Consider the following 15,544-nt stretch of genomic DNA (forward strand, 5'->3'; position numbering starts at 1 on the left):
CCCAAGGGGAGGAGCAACCGCCATCTCTGCAGTTCCGTAAACTCAGCCATTTTGTCCTGCTGGCTGAGGAGAATATGGGCAGTCCCATATTCATGAAAGAGGCTTCCCCCGACCCAGCACAACATGTTTGCTCTACCAAGAAGCAACCAGACTTCTTCATGGGGTGGATTCTTGATCCTGTCCCTCCTGACTGGGTGAGATCTTCCAGTGGGGGACCCCAGCTGCCTCCTGCAGATGCAGGAGAGGCCAAAGAGAGTGGGGTCTGGAGTGGACCCCCAGCAAACCGCAGCAGCCCTATAGTCGAGTGGCCTGACTGTTAAAAGAAAAACAAACAAACAGAAGACAACTACAATATCAACAACAGCAACAAAAGACCTTACAAAAACCCCATTCAAAGGTTAGCAACCTCAAAGATCAGAGGTAGATAAGCCTACAAAGATGAGAAAGAATTAATGCAAAATGCTGAAAACTCAAAAAGTCAGAGTGCCTTTTTCCAAATGACTGCAACACCTCTCCAGCAAGGGCACAGAATTGGGCTGAGGCTGAGACGGATGACTTGGCAGAAGTAGGCTTCGAAAAGTGGGTAATAGTGAACTTCACTGAGCTAAAGGAGCATGTTGTAACCCAATGCAAAGAAGCTAAGAATCATGATTAAAAAATACAGGAGCTGATAACCAGAATAGCCAGTTTAGACAAGAGCATAACTGACCTGATGGAGCTGGAAAACACAACATGAGAAATTTACAATGCAATCACAACTATCAGTAGCAGAATAGACCAAGTGGAGGAAAGAATCTCAGAGTTTGAAGACTATCTTTCTGAAATAAGACAGGCTGACAAGAATAGAGAGAAAAGAATGAAAAGCAACAAACAAAACCTCTGAGAAATTTGAGACTATGTAAAAAGACCAAACCTACAACTGATTGGGGTATCTGAAATAGACAAGGAGAATGAAATCAAATTGGAAAACATACTTCAGGAAATCATCCAGGAGAACTTCCCCAATCTAGCAAGACAGGCCAACATTCAAATTCAGGAAATCCAGAGAACCCCAGTAAGATAGTCCATGAGAAGATCAACTCCAAGACACATGATTATCAGATTCTCCAAGGTCAAAATGAAAGAAAAACTGTTAAGGGCAGCCAGGGAGAAAGACCAGGTCACCTACAAAGGGAAACTCATCAGACTAACAGAGGATCTCTCAGCAGAAACCCTACAAGCCAGAAGAGATTGGGGGCCAATATTCAGTATTTTTAAAGATAAGAATTTCCAGCCCAGAATTTTATATCCAGCCAAACTAAGCTTCATAAGTGAAGGAGAAATAAGATCCTTTACAGACAAGCAAATGCTGAGGGAATTAGTCACTACCAGGCCTGCCTGGCAAGAACTCCTGAAGGAAGCACTAAATATGGAAAGGAAAAATTGTTACCAGCCACTACACAACACAGTGAAGTACACAGACCAGTGACACTATGAAGCAACCACACAAACAAGTCTGCATCTGTGTTCGTAAGGGATATTTGGCCTATAGTTTTCTTTTCTTGCAGTGTCTCTCTTTGGCTTTGTCTCTTGTAGTGTCTCTGTTTGTTTTTTCCTGTCTCTGTTTGGCTGGCCTCATACAATGGGTTTGAAGGTGTTCCTTCCTCTTCAGTTTTTTGGAAGAGTTTGAGAATAATTGGTTGTATTAGTCTGTTCTCATGCTGCTAATAAAGACATACCCAAGATGGGGTAATTTATAAAGAAAAAGAGGTTTAATGGACTCACAGTTTCACATGGCTGGGGAGGCCTCATAATCATGGTGGAAGACAAAGGGAGAGAAAGGCACATCTTACATGGTGGCAGGCAAGACAACTTGTGCAGGGGAACTCCCATTTATAAAACTATCAGACTTATTCACGATCATGAGAACAGTATGGAGGAAACTGTCCCCATGATTCAATTATCTCCATCTGGCCCCACCCTTGACTCATGGGGATTATTACAATTCAAGATGAGATTTGGGTGGGGATGCAGCACCAAATCATATAATTGGTATTAATTATTCTTTAAGTATTTAGTAGAATTCATCCATGAAGGCATCTGATTGTGGGCCCCCCGTTTTTTTTTTTTTTTTTTTTTTTCCTGTGGTGGTTTTTGTTGGGAGGTTTTTGATTGCTGATTTAATCATTTTTGTTCTTACCCTATCATTCTAAGTCCTCTCAATGCTTTGAGGGAAGTGAGAGAAACAGGTATCTCAGGAAGCTCCCCTAACTGCTGGGCACACTGGATGCGTGCTTCACTCCCTCTAGGTCCTGAGGGAGAAATCACGTGATGAGGAGCTCTCTCAGGGCATTGAACTGTGCTAGCTTGGGGACAGGGACTGATGTGGATAAAGTGAAACTGCTCTTCTTACCTGTTTCAATGCAGCTGTTTTTGGTTATATGTTTGTCTACAGTGCTGCAATTTCTTAACTGAGTTCTGGGATCTCATGAAAGTATTTTGTCCCATATGTGAATAGTAAATCAGTGTTTCCATGGGGAGATGAGGGCTGTACTTCCTAATTTACCATCTTGCTCCTATCACTTTCAATTTCTCTCTTGATGTGCTACTTTGCACATGGCCCCAAAGTATATCAAGTTGTGGTGCTTCATAAATATTCACAAATAATACATTCTTTCAAAAGTTGTCAGAATCATCACTTGTGGTGGGACCTTGGATCTCATGATAATCATCCTTTGTTGATGGGTTAGTCTATGACTTTTGTATTAATAATTTAAATTCTGCCCCAAAGCTGTGACTTATTTATGTCGGATATGGGATCTAGACTCCCAGATTAAATACTGCATTATTTTGTTGCCGTTACCACTTAGGAACTTCATTACTAACTTGCTGCCAGTGGAGATAATTCAAAACCAGTAAAAGTTGCAGTCAGTTCACTTTGGCTCAGTACATTTCCCTCAGGATTAATTTCCAAACTTTGAACTTAAAGAAAAAAAAAAACAGTCCCTTAGGACATTTAGTTACAACTAGAAGACAAAAAAATGAGTTTTTAAAAAGCAGGAAGTTTTAGATATTTATTTCTACTCACAAAATGGACACTACATTAAAGAACGTGAACCTTGAGAGTTTAAAACAGATAGAATAAGATAATATCCTATTTATTTAACCAAATATGAGAGTCCCTTCTTAGTTTCCTGTGCATTAGTGGTAAAATAAATTTGACCTCTTCATAACAAAATTCTCATTTAATTAAAAAAATTTAAATGTATGTATTCTGGGTACTGAAAATGTAGGAAATGTAGAAAAGTAGAGTGATGGAAAAATGCCAGCCATCGTATTACTCACATTAATCTATGTTAACTATTTGGAGTATTTCATTTCAGCCTATGAGAAATTTTGAAGTGCAATTTAATTATGAACGAATGAAGAGGTTTTGAAAATTCCTTTTCTAAATATTTAGTTCCATATTTACCTATAGGCCTATAGGCCTTTTGTTGTATCCAAGTGAAAGCAACTTCCGCTTTGCACTTGAACATAACTTCACCTCCAATCCAGACCACCGCTGTACAAACTGGTTAGGCTATGGGTCTATTCAAAGCAAATAAGACCATGCTAGACATTTTTACGTGTGTGACTGAAGTCAGATACTGAAGCTTGAATCTTATCTTTATTGGGATTTTAACACCATGTGCATGAATAGAAAAAAAACCCACATAAGTAATTTGGGCTTTGCATTTTAGTCTATAGGATAGAAACTTGTGTTTAAAGAACTGTTATCCCACAGACTGGGGGTAGTCTTCTGACAGCTCTCTCTTAAACCAGTGATGAGAATGGTGAGTAATGAGGAACAAACATAAAAGAAGACCCTTAAAAAGTCATACTGTCACTGATTTTGTAAATGACGAGGCTTTAGGTAATGTAATATCTTCCAACTGTCACAAAATGTCATGAAACAATCTAATAAATGAAGACTGTTTTACTACATTGAATCCATAAAAGAACTTAAATTGATCTCTTTGGGTGTTTGGTGGGAACCTTGGAGCATAAGGAAATAGCATTCCAAGGAAAAGTATAAATCAAAATAAAATTTGAGTAAGAAATAATCAAAATAAGATTTGTCCGATTACAAAGTGTTACACAGACGGAATTATCTGCAATTTCTTATCAGAGGACTATTCTCTTTTCCTACCACCTGGGTTACAGGTATTACTATAACTGAGGCTCTCATAGGCTTCTGGCACCAAATGCAGAAAAAAATATTTGCTGTGTTCACTTAGGGGTAGGTGTTTTGCATGAACAAGACCTCAGTAGGGTTCTTTAACCTAGGGGTTTAGCAACGTAAGTATTATTTATAACTAAGAAGACAAAAACAGTGTTGTGAGTAAACAAAACACTTTAGTCATACAAAGACATAATTAATATAATCTGAATTATACGATGTGGTTTTATTTAATCACTGATTCATTCTCCTTAGGATTGTCAAACTCACTAGGTGATGCAGAGCCAGAGGTAGACTCTCAGTTCTTTTCATGGTACTATTTTTACACCATTCTGTATTTTCAAACACTTTTTCTTACTTTTGGGGTTCTCTAGATTCAGAGGCTTTAAGGTTTGTTTGCCTTTTATCCGAGCCTTATGTTTCTCTACAAATCAGTGTTCTTATGCCAAAGACTACCAGCAACATACCTATAGTTAAACAAGTAGGGTTTAATTAATCATCACCATGAGAAGAGCCCACACTGTGGGGAACCATAGAATATTTAAACAAGAGGGTGTACCAGCTACAGGATTTGGGCTCTGGTACTTTCGGGAAGTATCTAAAAAAGTAGGGGCTTGCTCTGGATTAAGCATTGTTAGAAAAATGAGGCAATTCTATTACTGAGTATCTCAAAATACCTTATCTATAGTGAGGGTAGACAGAGTGAGATAAAGGTATAATTGGTAAAGAGACAGCAGTCATTCATTTGGCGAGAAAAGGTGATGTTTGGTATTTTGTGCCACATGATGATCTTGTCGGAAATGGATGTTTGGTGAGCTTGTTAACATGCAATGAGAGAAAATCGTAGCTGTGAGCATCAGGTCAGTTTGTACTCACATTAGGGCCTATCTTTGAACCTCAGAGCAGTTCTGGGTGTTAGGGGCTACTTTTTTCTTATACATTACCATAATTCTTTTTACAGTGGCAAAGTGATGTTTCCTTCTTTATATTGAATCCTGTTTCAGTTGTTAAGGTTATGCTTAGTTGTTGAACATCTCACTCCTCTTTGATGCAAACCAAGCTCTCTGATTCTCTAGGATACTTAGCAACAGTATCAACATCCATGGTGACATTCCTATTTCTAACCTTGCTTAACAGCCTTCTGCATCCTACCCTTTCCTGGTGACACTGGTCACACTGCATTGTTGCCCTTTCTAACTAATAAAACCTCAACAAAGCATAAAAATTTGAAGAAAAGAGCTATATACATAGTTACGGGATACAATAATAGACTTAAAAGGTGATCCTGCTTTCCAAATATAGTCTTTAAAGTCATACTGTGTTGGCAAATTAATCACATTTCTATTTGTGATCACAGTGTGCAGAAACTTCATTTAGAGATGGCTCACATTAATCAGAATAGAAATTAATTTACAGTAACAAAGATAGTGCTAGACAGCTACACAACTTTTGCTTTTGCCAGAATATTTCCTCCAAATAGAAAAAGTATATGGGAAAACAAAGTAGGTACATAGGTATTTGGTGAAACTTGAGTCAGAACAAAGGACATTAGTAACCAAATAAAATGTTTAATGGAACTAGGTAAAGATAAAGCTAATCTGAGGCTCCCAATGCCACAGCAGGTGTATACCTGACTTGTGTGCAGGATAGACCTTTTCCCTAGAAACAGCATAGGATGATATAGTCTTCTCATTAATCAATCTTTTAAACTTGTCTCTTTGCCGTATTGGCTAGGAGAATTAAATATTTTGCCTCTTAACATAGTCAAGATTATTTAAAAGGAAGCATTTCAGGCTAGTGAAAGCTCGTTATTTTTCACTCTTCCAATGTCCACATGTGAGGACATGTTGTTACTTTATATGAATGATCTCATTTAAGAGTCACAAGTGTCATGTAAGGTAAACAGCAGAAATTCCTGCCATCATTTTAGAGATGAGCAAGAGCTTAGAGAAGTAATATAACTAATCTAACTCCATGGACATTTAGTGGCTAAACAAATGTTAGACATTAGCTCTTATAACTCAGGGTCTCGAGTTTTTCTGCCATTCCGTATTACTACATGAAAAATATTTCAGAGACAATGAGGACATAGAATCTTTACTTTTTTTTCCTGGCTTTCATATCAAGGTTATAATACTTCACTGTTAGTGATGTGTGATGCTTATTCATTCTGCCTACATAATGCCTCACTTCTGTGCCGCCGTTCACGTGAATGAGGTGCCATACAGAGGCAGCATAGCTTAGATGTCCTGAAGTTGCTTAGTGTCATGTTCCTTTGGAATGTGGTGACACTGTTGTGCAAATTGACTCCCTTCATACTTCCTTTACCTCAAGCTATAAATGCGGGGATTCAGAAAAGAAGTCACTACTATAGTGAGGATAGCTGTCACTTTGTCAAAATCCAGCTAATACCTCGGGTTAGGCCTCACACACGTGGAGATGGAGTTTCGGCAGGCAATAAAGGTGATGGTGATGTGTGAAGCACAGGTGGAAAAGGCCTCCTGACATCCTCGGGCTGAGGGGATGCGCAGGAGGGAGAAATGATGTAGGCGTAGGATGTGGCATTAAGCACCAGCGAGGTCAGGACCATAAGAGATGATCAAAGGAAGCTTATCATCTCAATGAAATGAATATCAATACAGGCCACCTGCAGTAAAGGGGCAATGTCACAGAAGAAGGGACTAATTTTTTCAGTACAGTCTGGCAACCTGGACAACACAATAGTCAGGCACAACACAGCCAGGAAGGTTCCCATCCAGCATCCCAGAGCCAGCAGGAGGCAGGCCCTGCTTTTTGCAATGATGGTGCAGCACAGGGGGTCACAGGTTGCCATGCAGTGGTTGAAGGATGTCACTGCCAAGGGGATAAACTCCGCTGTCCCCAGAAAGAAGTAGAAATATATTTGGGTGATGCAGCCAGAGAACGATATGACTTTTTTCTAAGGAACAAGTCCATTGGGGTTTGGAGACAATTATCTGTCCACATTAAGAAACTGACGAAAATGTTTCCTGTTATGGTGAGCATATGAACCAGCCAGAGAAGGACACATAGCCAAATCTGAAGCTCCTGGACAGCAGGAAGGGAGACCGGGTGAATTCAGTTACTATTGTCTGGTTTCGTATGACCCTTTCCACTGGAGGGGCAAAAAAACAAACAAAGGAAATTAGAACAGTTTAAGATACCCTTCAAATTTTCTATGATCTTGCTAAATCTAGAATAGAGAGGACATTCCAGAGGAGAAGGGTCCTAATCCTGTCTGTGACTGTGGCCTGGGGCAAATCAAATGATCTCATTTGGTCTCACTTCTCATCTATATGATTAACAGTTTGGATTAAAAAAAATACACAACTCTATGGTTCCTTTAAACTTTTACTTTTTGATTTCTGTTAAACTTATATATTTCTTCTCTATTTCCTTCTTAGATACAAAACCATCCAAGCTAACTGAAGTATATAATAAACTGAAAATTCCCCAAGTTATTTCAATCATATTTTAACCCTTCATTGGCTATCCTAGCATATAACATCACATCATACTTTGTTGAGGGAAGAGAAGCAATCAAACAAATTCTATTACCATTTTTATTTAGTCCATTTTGCCTCAGTGTGAAGGAATACCTGCAGCTGGGTAACTTATAAGGCAAAGAGGTTTATTTGGCTCACCATTCTGCAGACTGTACAAGTCATGACTCCAGCATCTAGTTGGCTTCTGGGGAAGCCTCAGGAAGCTTCCAGTCATGGCAGAAGGCAAAGGGGGAGCAGAAGTGTCACATGGTGACAGAGGGAACAAAAGGGAGAGGAGGAGGTGCCAGTATTTTTCAAAAGAGGCTAAGTAAGCCAAAATCAATAGTGCGTATAAGCTTATCCCAGGGATGAAAGAATGGTTGAATATTAAATTTTTGTAAATATTCTTTCACATTCACAGGTTGAAGGACAAACCACTCTGTCATCTCAATGGACAGAAAAAGTATTTAATATGTTTAAACATGTAGTCATTATAGAAATAGAAAGAAAGAAATAGAAATAAACTTATTTAATTTTGTATAAAATATTTATCCAAAATTACATAAATTATTATTTCAAATGAGGAAACATTTGAAGAATTGAAAATCAGGAATAAGATAAGCATAACCACTATTACTCATTTAATCAACAGTGTATTGAAGAGAGGAATTACACTATTGCACATCAGTAAGAAAGTAATTTTCTTTCAGAATATGTCACATTTGTGCAAGAATAGAAACCCCGTAACCCCATAAAACAGACCCATGGAATATAGAGGACTTTGATATATAATTTATGTGTATGGCAAATCAGTGGCAAAACAAGAAATTTTCAGAAAATGTGGAAAAAAGAATATATATAAAAATTATATTTTCCATATATATCAATACTATATTTCCATATATATGGCTATGCGGGAGCAGGAGGCGAGGATGGAGAAAGAACACATAGGTAGTTGTAATTCATTTATAATGTTCTCATTCTTGGGCAGGTGGTAGATGTTTATTTCATTATTAAAAACAAACTAAAATAAAAGAGGGTCATAACTGGAAGAAAGATCAGAATGCATTATGAATCAAAGGTTATGACTGTTCCAATCCCAAGGGAAGAGGCTGGAAAAACAAAAATGTAGCAACAGCAATAGCAAAGTCAACAGTGATATTTTAGTGATGGGTTAAATACTGTATTGGAATAGTGGAGTAGACAGCCTGTAAGTTTTTGAGAGTCTGTAATTTTATGAAAACTATTCCGGGCTTTCTCCAAAAATTTCAGATTAGCCAATCCATAGAAATAGGAGATTTCTCCCTGTTATTACAAAGTATCAACTACGGTTAGACTAGAGATTTAAATATAAAACCTAAACTTAAACATTTAAAGACGTATACATATACATATAAAGACTTACATATAAAGACGTACACATATAAAGACTTACACATATAAAGAAGTATATTTCTGAAATTCTGTAGGGATGATTTCTCAGCAATGCTAAAGAAATCTTAACCATAAGAGATAATACTAGGGAATTCAAATATTTTAGAATTAAGAATTCTTGCTATTCAAAAGGGACCTGCTACAAAATGAAAATACAAGCTTCCTATTGGACAAGATATTCACAATATCTTTGCTCTGAGATTCTTTTGAGTTGTTAATGTAATGTTGGATTTCCTTCAATTCATAGCCCATTTAACCATTTAGAATCTTTTATTTAGGACTGTAGCATAGACCATCAGCCCATCATATGTCAAGTAAGTCATTCGAAGAAAAAGTTGGTTTATTGCTTTATGATAAAATATTTGACCACAAACTATATAAGGATGGGTAATTGGAAGTGCACAGGTTGTTAATTGCATTCAGCGTTATCTACTTGAATGCAGAAAATTGAAATATTAGGTCATTCAGTATATTCATTACCCAGCATTTGAAATTGTTGTTCCTTCTATATGACTTCAAGTATTTGGTTTTTGTTTGGAGCTAGCATGTTCCACATGCTACATGCTGCCTTATCTTCAAGTGTTTTCTGAAATCCACTAAACATCTCTTCTTTCTTATGTGTCTTTTCTTGTGACATTTTCTCCTTGAGAAAATACCTCATTGCTTTCTTCTTCATCTATTGGTAGTCCAGTTGCCTATATGCCCAAATGAGATTAAATTTTCATCTTTTGATAAAACAGGGTTTTTGAAATAAGGCTTTTTTTGTTTGTTTGTTTTGTTTTGTTTTAATCATCTCTAACCCCACAGCTGGCAGTGATCTAAAAAGAAAGAAAGAATTTATGGTATTAAAAATTCTGTAACCGTGTGTGTGTGTGTAACAAGCTCAACAAGACATTGTTCACAAGGATGATTGATTAAAGACATAAATAGCTTAATTTTATATGACTTTTATTGGTAGTTACTAAGGTATGTCTCTTCTAAAGTATTTTCCATGGTTCCTATTTTTCATGCGTGTCTGTGTGAAGAAACCATCAAACAGGCTTTGTGTGAGCAACAAGGCTGTTTATTTCACCTGGGTGCAGGTGGGCTGAGTCCAAAAAGAGAGTCAGCGAAGGGAGATGGGGTGGGGCCATTTTATAAGATTTGGGTAGGTAAAGGAAAAAGTGGTGTTGTTCTCTGGCAGGCAGGAGTGGGTGTCACAAGGTGCTCAGTTGGGGAAGTTTTGAGCCAGGATGAGCCAGGAGAAGGAATTTCACAAGATAATGTTATCAGTTAAGGCAGGAACAGGCCATTTTCACTTCTTTTGTGGTGGAATGTCATCAGTAAAGGCAGGAACCAGCCATCTGGATGTGTATGTGCAGGTCACAGGGGATATGATGGCTTAGCTTGGGCTCAGAGGCCTGACATTCCTGTCTTCTTATATTAATAAGAAAAATAAGATGAAATAGTGGTAAAGTGTTGGGACGGCGAAAATTTTGGGGGGTGGTATGGAGAGATAATGGGCGGTGTTTCTCGGGGCTGGATTAGGGGCGGCTTGGGAAACTGGGTGGGAGAGATAAAGCTGAAGGAAGATTTTGTGGTAAGGGGTGATATGGTGGGGTTGTTAGAAGAGACATTTGTCATGTAGAATTATTGGTGATGGCCTGGATGCTGTTTTGTATGAATTGAAAAACTGAATGGAATAAGAGAAGGAGAAAAACAGGTATTAAAGGTCTAAGAATTGGGAAGACCTAGGACATCTAATTAGAGAGTGCATAAGGAGGTTCAGAATAGCCTTGCCAGCAAAGATTATTTATTTACTTTAAGAGTTAAGAGTGGTGGTTTGGCAATAGCACCAGGAGATATCAGCTGTGATGGCTTGGAGAAACAGTGTAAACCGGCAGTGTAAACAAGAGCAGGGCATGTATGAGTAGTTGAGAACGGTGAATAGGAGTATGACTGGAGAGAAGACAGTAGGGATGACAAGTTTTTTGGGGCATAGTCCAAGTTGGTCTGGTGTCTTGAATGAGACTGGGGCCTAATAAAAAGGAGCGTGTATACAGGAGCTCAAATGGGCTGTACCTTGTAGCATTCTGAGGACAGGCATGAATTCTGAGAAGGGAAAGTGGTAAAAGTATTGTCCAGTCCTTTTTAAGTTGGTGGCTGAGCTTGGTGAGGTGTGTTTTTAAAAGACCTTTAGTCCATTCTACCTTTCCTGAAGACTGAGGACCATAAGGGATATAAAGATTTCGCTGAATACCAAGAGCCTGAAAACCTGCTTGGTTGATTTGACTAATAAAGGCCAGTCTGCTATTGGACTGTATAGAGCTGGGAAGGCCAAACCGAGGAATTATGTCTGACAGAAGGGAAGAAATGACCATTGTGGCCTTCTCAGACCCTGTGGGAAAGGCCTCTACTTATCCAGTGAAAGTGTCTACCTAGACCAAAAGGTATTTTAGTTTCCTGACTCGGGGCATGTTGAGTAAAGTCAATTTGCCAGTCCTGGGCGGGGGCAAATCCCTGAGTTTGATGTGTAGGGAAGGGAGGGGGCCTGAATCATCCCTGAGAAGTAGTAGAATAGCAAATTTGCCAGTCCTGGGCGGGGGCAAATCCTTGAGTTTGATGTGTAGGGAAGGGAGGGGGCCTGAATAATCCCTGAGAAGTAGGAGAATAGCAGATGGAACACTGAGAAGTTATTACTTTGAGGATAGATTTCCACGATGGAAAGGAAATGAGAGGTTCTAAGAGGTAGGCTAGTGGCTTCTACTATAGCATAGCCTGCCTTTGCTGGTGTGTGGCGATGAGGCCTGGTGGAACTGCCATCAATAAACCAAGTGTGATCAGGGTGAGGAACAGGAAAGAAGGAAATACGGGGAAATGGGGTGAATGTCAGGTGGATCAGAGAGATACAGTCATGGGGGTCAGGTGTGGTATCAAGAATAATGTGGGAGGCTGGATTGAAGTCCGAGCCAGGAACAATGATAATTGTGGGAGACTCAACAAAGAGTGAGTACAGCTGAAGGAGCTGGGGACCAGAAAGTATATGTGTCAGGTGTGAGGAAGAAAATAGATTTTGGAAGTTATGAGAACTGTAGAGAGTGAGTTGAACATAGTTTGTGATTTTAAGGGCCTCTAAAAGTATTAGGGTGGTGGCGGCCGCTGCACGCAGACTTGAGGGCTAGGCAAAACAGTAAGGTCAAGTTGTTTGGATAAAAAGGCTACAGGGCACGGTCCCGGTTCTTGTGTAAGAATTCTGACTGCACAGCCCTGCACTTCGGCTGTGGGTAATGAAAAGGGTTGGGATCAGTCAGGGAGAGCTAGGGTGGGGGCAGTCTCTAAAGCTGTCTTCAAGGAATAGAAAGAGGAGTGGGAAAAGGATTTAGGATCTATGGGGTCAGCTAGGTTTCCTTTTGTGAGTTTATATAACGGTTTTGTTAGGATGGCAAAACCAGGTATCTAAAGTTGAAAGTATCTAACCATGCCTAGGAAGGAAAGGAGTTGTTGTATTGTAGAAGGTATTGGGGTTTGAGGGATCAGTCAGACGCGATTGGGAGGGAGAGCACGTGTGTTTTTATGAGCATTATGCCAAGATAGGTAACAGATGAGGAAGAAATTTGGGCTTGACTGAAGTAATGGGGGCTGTTTGTGAAGCTTGGCGGCAGTACAGCCCAGGTAATTTGCTGAGCCTGATGGATGTCAGGGTCAGTCCAAGGGTCAGTCCAAGTGAAAGCAAAGAGAGGCTGGGATGAAGGGTGCAAACGAATAGTAAAGAAAGCATGTTTGAGATCCAGAATAGAATAATGGGTTGTGGAGGGAGGTATTGAGGACAGGAGAGTCTATGGGTTTGGCACCAGGGGGTGAATAGGCAAAACAATTTGGTTGATAAAGCGCAGATCCTGAACTAACTTGTAAGGCTTGTCTGGTTTTAGGACAGGTAAAATGGGGGAATTGTAAGGAGAGTTTATAGGCTTTAAAAGGCCATGCTGTAGCAGGCGAGTGATAACAGGCTTTCATCTTTTTAAAGTGCACTGCGGATGGGATATTGGCATTGAGCCGGGTAAGGGTGATTAGGTTTTAATGAGATGGTAAGGGGTGCATGATTGGTCACCAAGGAGGGAGTACAGGTATCCTATACTTGTGGGTTAAGATTGGTGGGGGGTACAAGAGGAGGACACAAAGGAGGCCTTGGATTGGGAAGAAGGGTGGCAATGAGACGTGGCTGTAGTCCAGGAATAGTCAGGGAAGCAGATAACTTAGTTAAAATGTCTCAGCTTAATAAGGGAACTGGGCAGGTGGGGATAACTAAAAAGGAGTGCTTAAAAAAGTATTGTCTAAGTTGGCACCAGAGTTGGGAAGTTTTAAGAGGTTTAGAAGGCTGGCCATCAATACCCACAACAGTTATGGAGGCAAGGGAAACAGACTCTTGAAAAGAAGGTAATGTGGAGTGGGTAGCCTCTGTATTGATTAAGAAGGGGATGGACTTATTTTCCACTGTGAGAGTTATTCGAAGCTTGGCATCCGTGATGGTCTAGGGGGCTTCTGAGGCCATCGGGCAGTGTCAGTCTTCAGCTGCTAAGCCGAGAAGATCTGGGAAGGAGTCAGTCAGAAAGCCTTGGGCCAGAGTTCCAGGGGCTCTGGGAGTGGCTGCCAGGTGAGTTGGACAGTCTGATTTCCAGTGGGGTCCTGCACAGATGGGACGCGGCTTAGGAGGAATCCCGGGTTTCGGGCATCCTGTGGCCTGGTGGCCAGATTTCTGGCACTTGTAGCAAGCTCCTGGGGGAGGCAGGCCTGGAGGAATGCCTGGCCACTGCGGTTTAGGTGTTTGGAAGTTCTTGTGTGCTGGAGATGTGGCCGGGGTTTGTCTCACAGTGGAGGCAAGGAATTGCAACTCAGAAAAATATATTGCTACTTGGCTGCCTCTACTCTATTATTGTACACCTCGAAGGCAAGGTTAATTAAGTCCTGTTGAGGGGTTTGAGGGCCAGAATTTAGTTTTTGGAGTTTTATTTAATGTTGGGAGTGGATTGGGTAATAAAATGTATATTGAGAATAAGACAGCCTTCTGACATTTTAGGGTCTGGGGCTGTAAAGCATCTCAGGGTTGCTGCCAAACGAGCCATGAACTGGGCTGGGTTTTTACCTGTTCTGTCTACAGTTCAATCACAAGGAAACAAGTTTATTTGGTTACAAGGAGTACTGACATGAATAGTAACAGAACAGGTAACTAAGATTAAGTTGAGTAAAATCAGAAAATAATTTACTTTTTCTTTAAGTTCTGAGTGTCAGTGTCCTTACTGAATGGTAGTATTACATGAGGTTTACATTTACTTCCATCTCCAAGGGTCAATTTATATAAATACGGATTATCCTGAGCACCTATCACAAGATACTACCTCAACATCTGAAACTATGGATGGCTTTTTAAAAAGCCAAATAAATTTCTCATTTAAAGTTTTGTGTATAAGCTGAGCAATATTGTATAGTGGGAACTATGTGATGGACTTTGTAGTTGGAAGGTGACAATATTGGCCTGACACCAATACTATGTTTTCTAAGAAATCTAAGTCAGATCAAGAAAATAATTTATCATATGTGATGAGAACTGCTGGGTCAATTTTGAATTGTCTGCAGGATATAAGACTGTCTCACATTTTATTACATGGTATAAGTATATGCATATGCAGACAGCAATGTGACTTAGAAGGTCAAACAGTTTTAAGATCTTTGCACTATCAAGGGTTTTATTGTGGACAGAAGTCAAACAGGTTAAGGAGAGAGATCTGTGTTATCACACCTCCACTGCATATTAAAATTTCACATTTTTATTATTCATGGCAATGTATTTTCTTTGTATTTTATCCTTAAACGTTTTTCCTTCCTTTCCACCTACCCGGCTTCCGGTCCTGTTTTTGTTTATTTATTTATTTTTTTCAAAAACATTTACTGAACAGCTATTTGTTCCAGGTACTGTGTTAGTTGTTTGCTGGTAAGTAAATACCTTATCTAATTTCCATTCTTACTGTCATCCTAAGCAGAAGGTATTTATTGTACCTCCATTTACAAGTGAGTAAATTAAAGTCACATTTAGAAGTCAGGAGCCCTTGTAGCAGAGCACATCTCCCCACATATACAAGCATTGTACCTAGGGTGGATGTGTTCCTTCTCTTACTTTTGGGAACGTCCTGCTCATTCATATATCTTGTTTCATATTTTGTTATCTCTGATCGTTAGAAAATTCTTTAACTTGAGGCAATACTTTTTTCCCAGTGACTTTCACTGAAACCTGTACAAAGTCACTACTCTCATCTTCTCCACAGGCCTTGATTTCTAATTTTTGGTCTCAAATAATAGCTGTGTTACTAGCTGACATACATTGAATTCTTGGTTAGTATGTGCCAGGCACTGTTTTAGATGCTTTAAAACTTTTTGA

This window comes from Pan troglodytes, chromosome 9, assembly GCF_028858775.2.
Source record: "Pan troglodytes isolate AG18354 chromosome 9, NHGRI_mPanTro3-v2.0_pri, whole genome shotgun sequence".
In the NCBI taxonomy this organism is placed as follows: Eukaryota; Metazoa; Chordata; class Mammalia; order Primates; family Hominidae; genus Pan; species Pan troglodytes.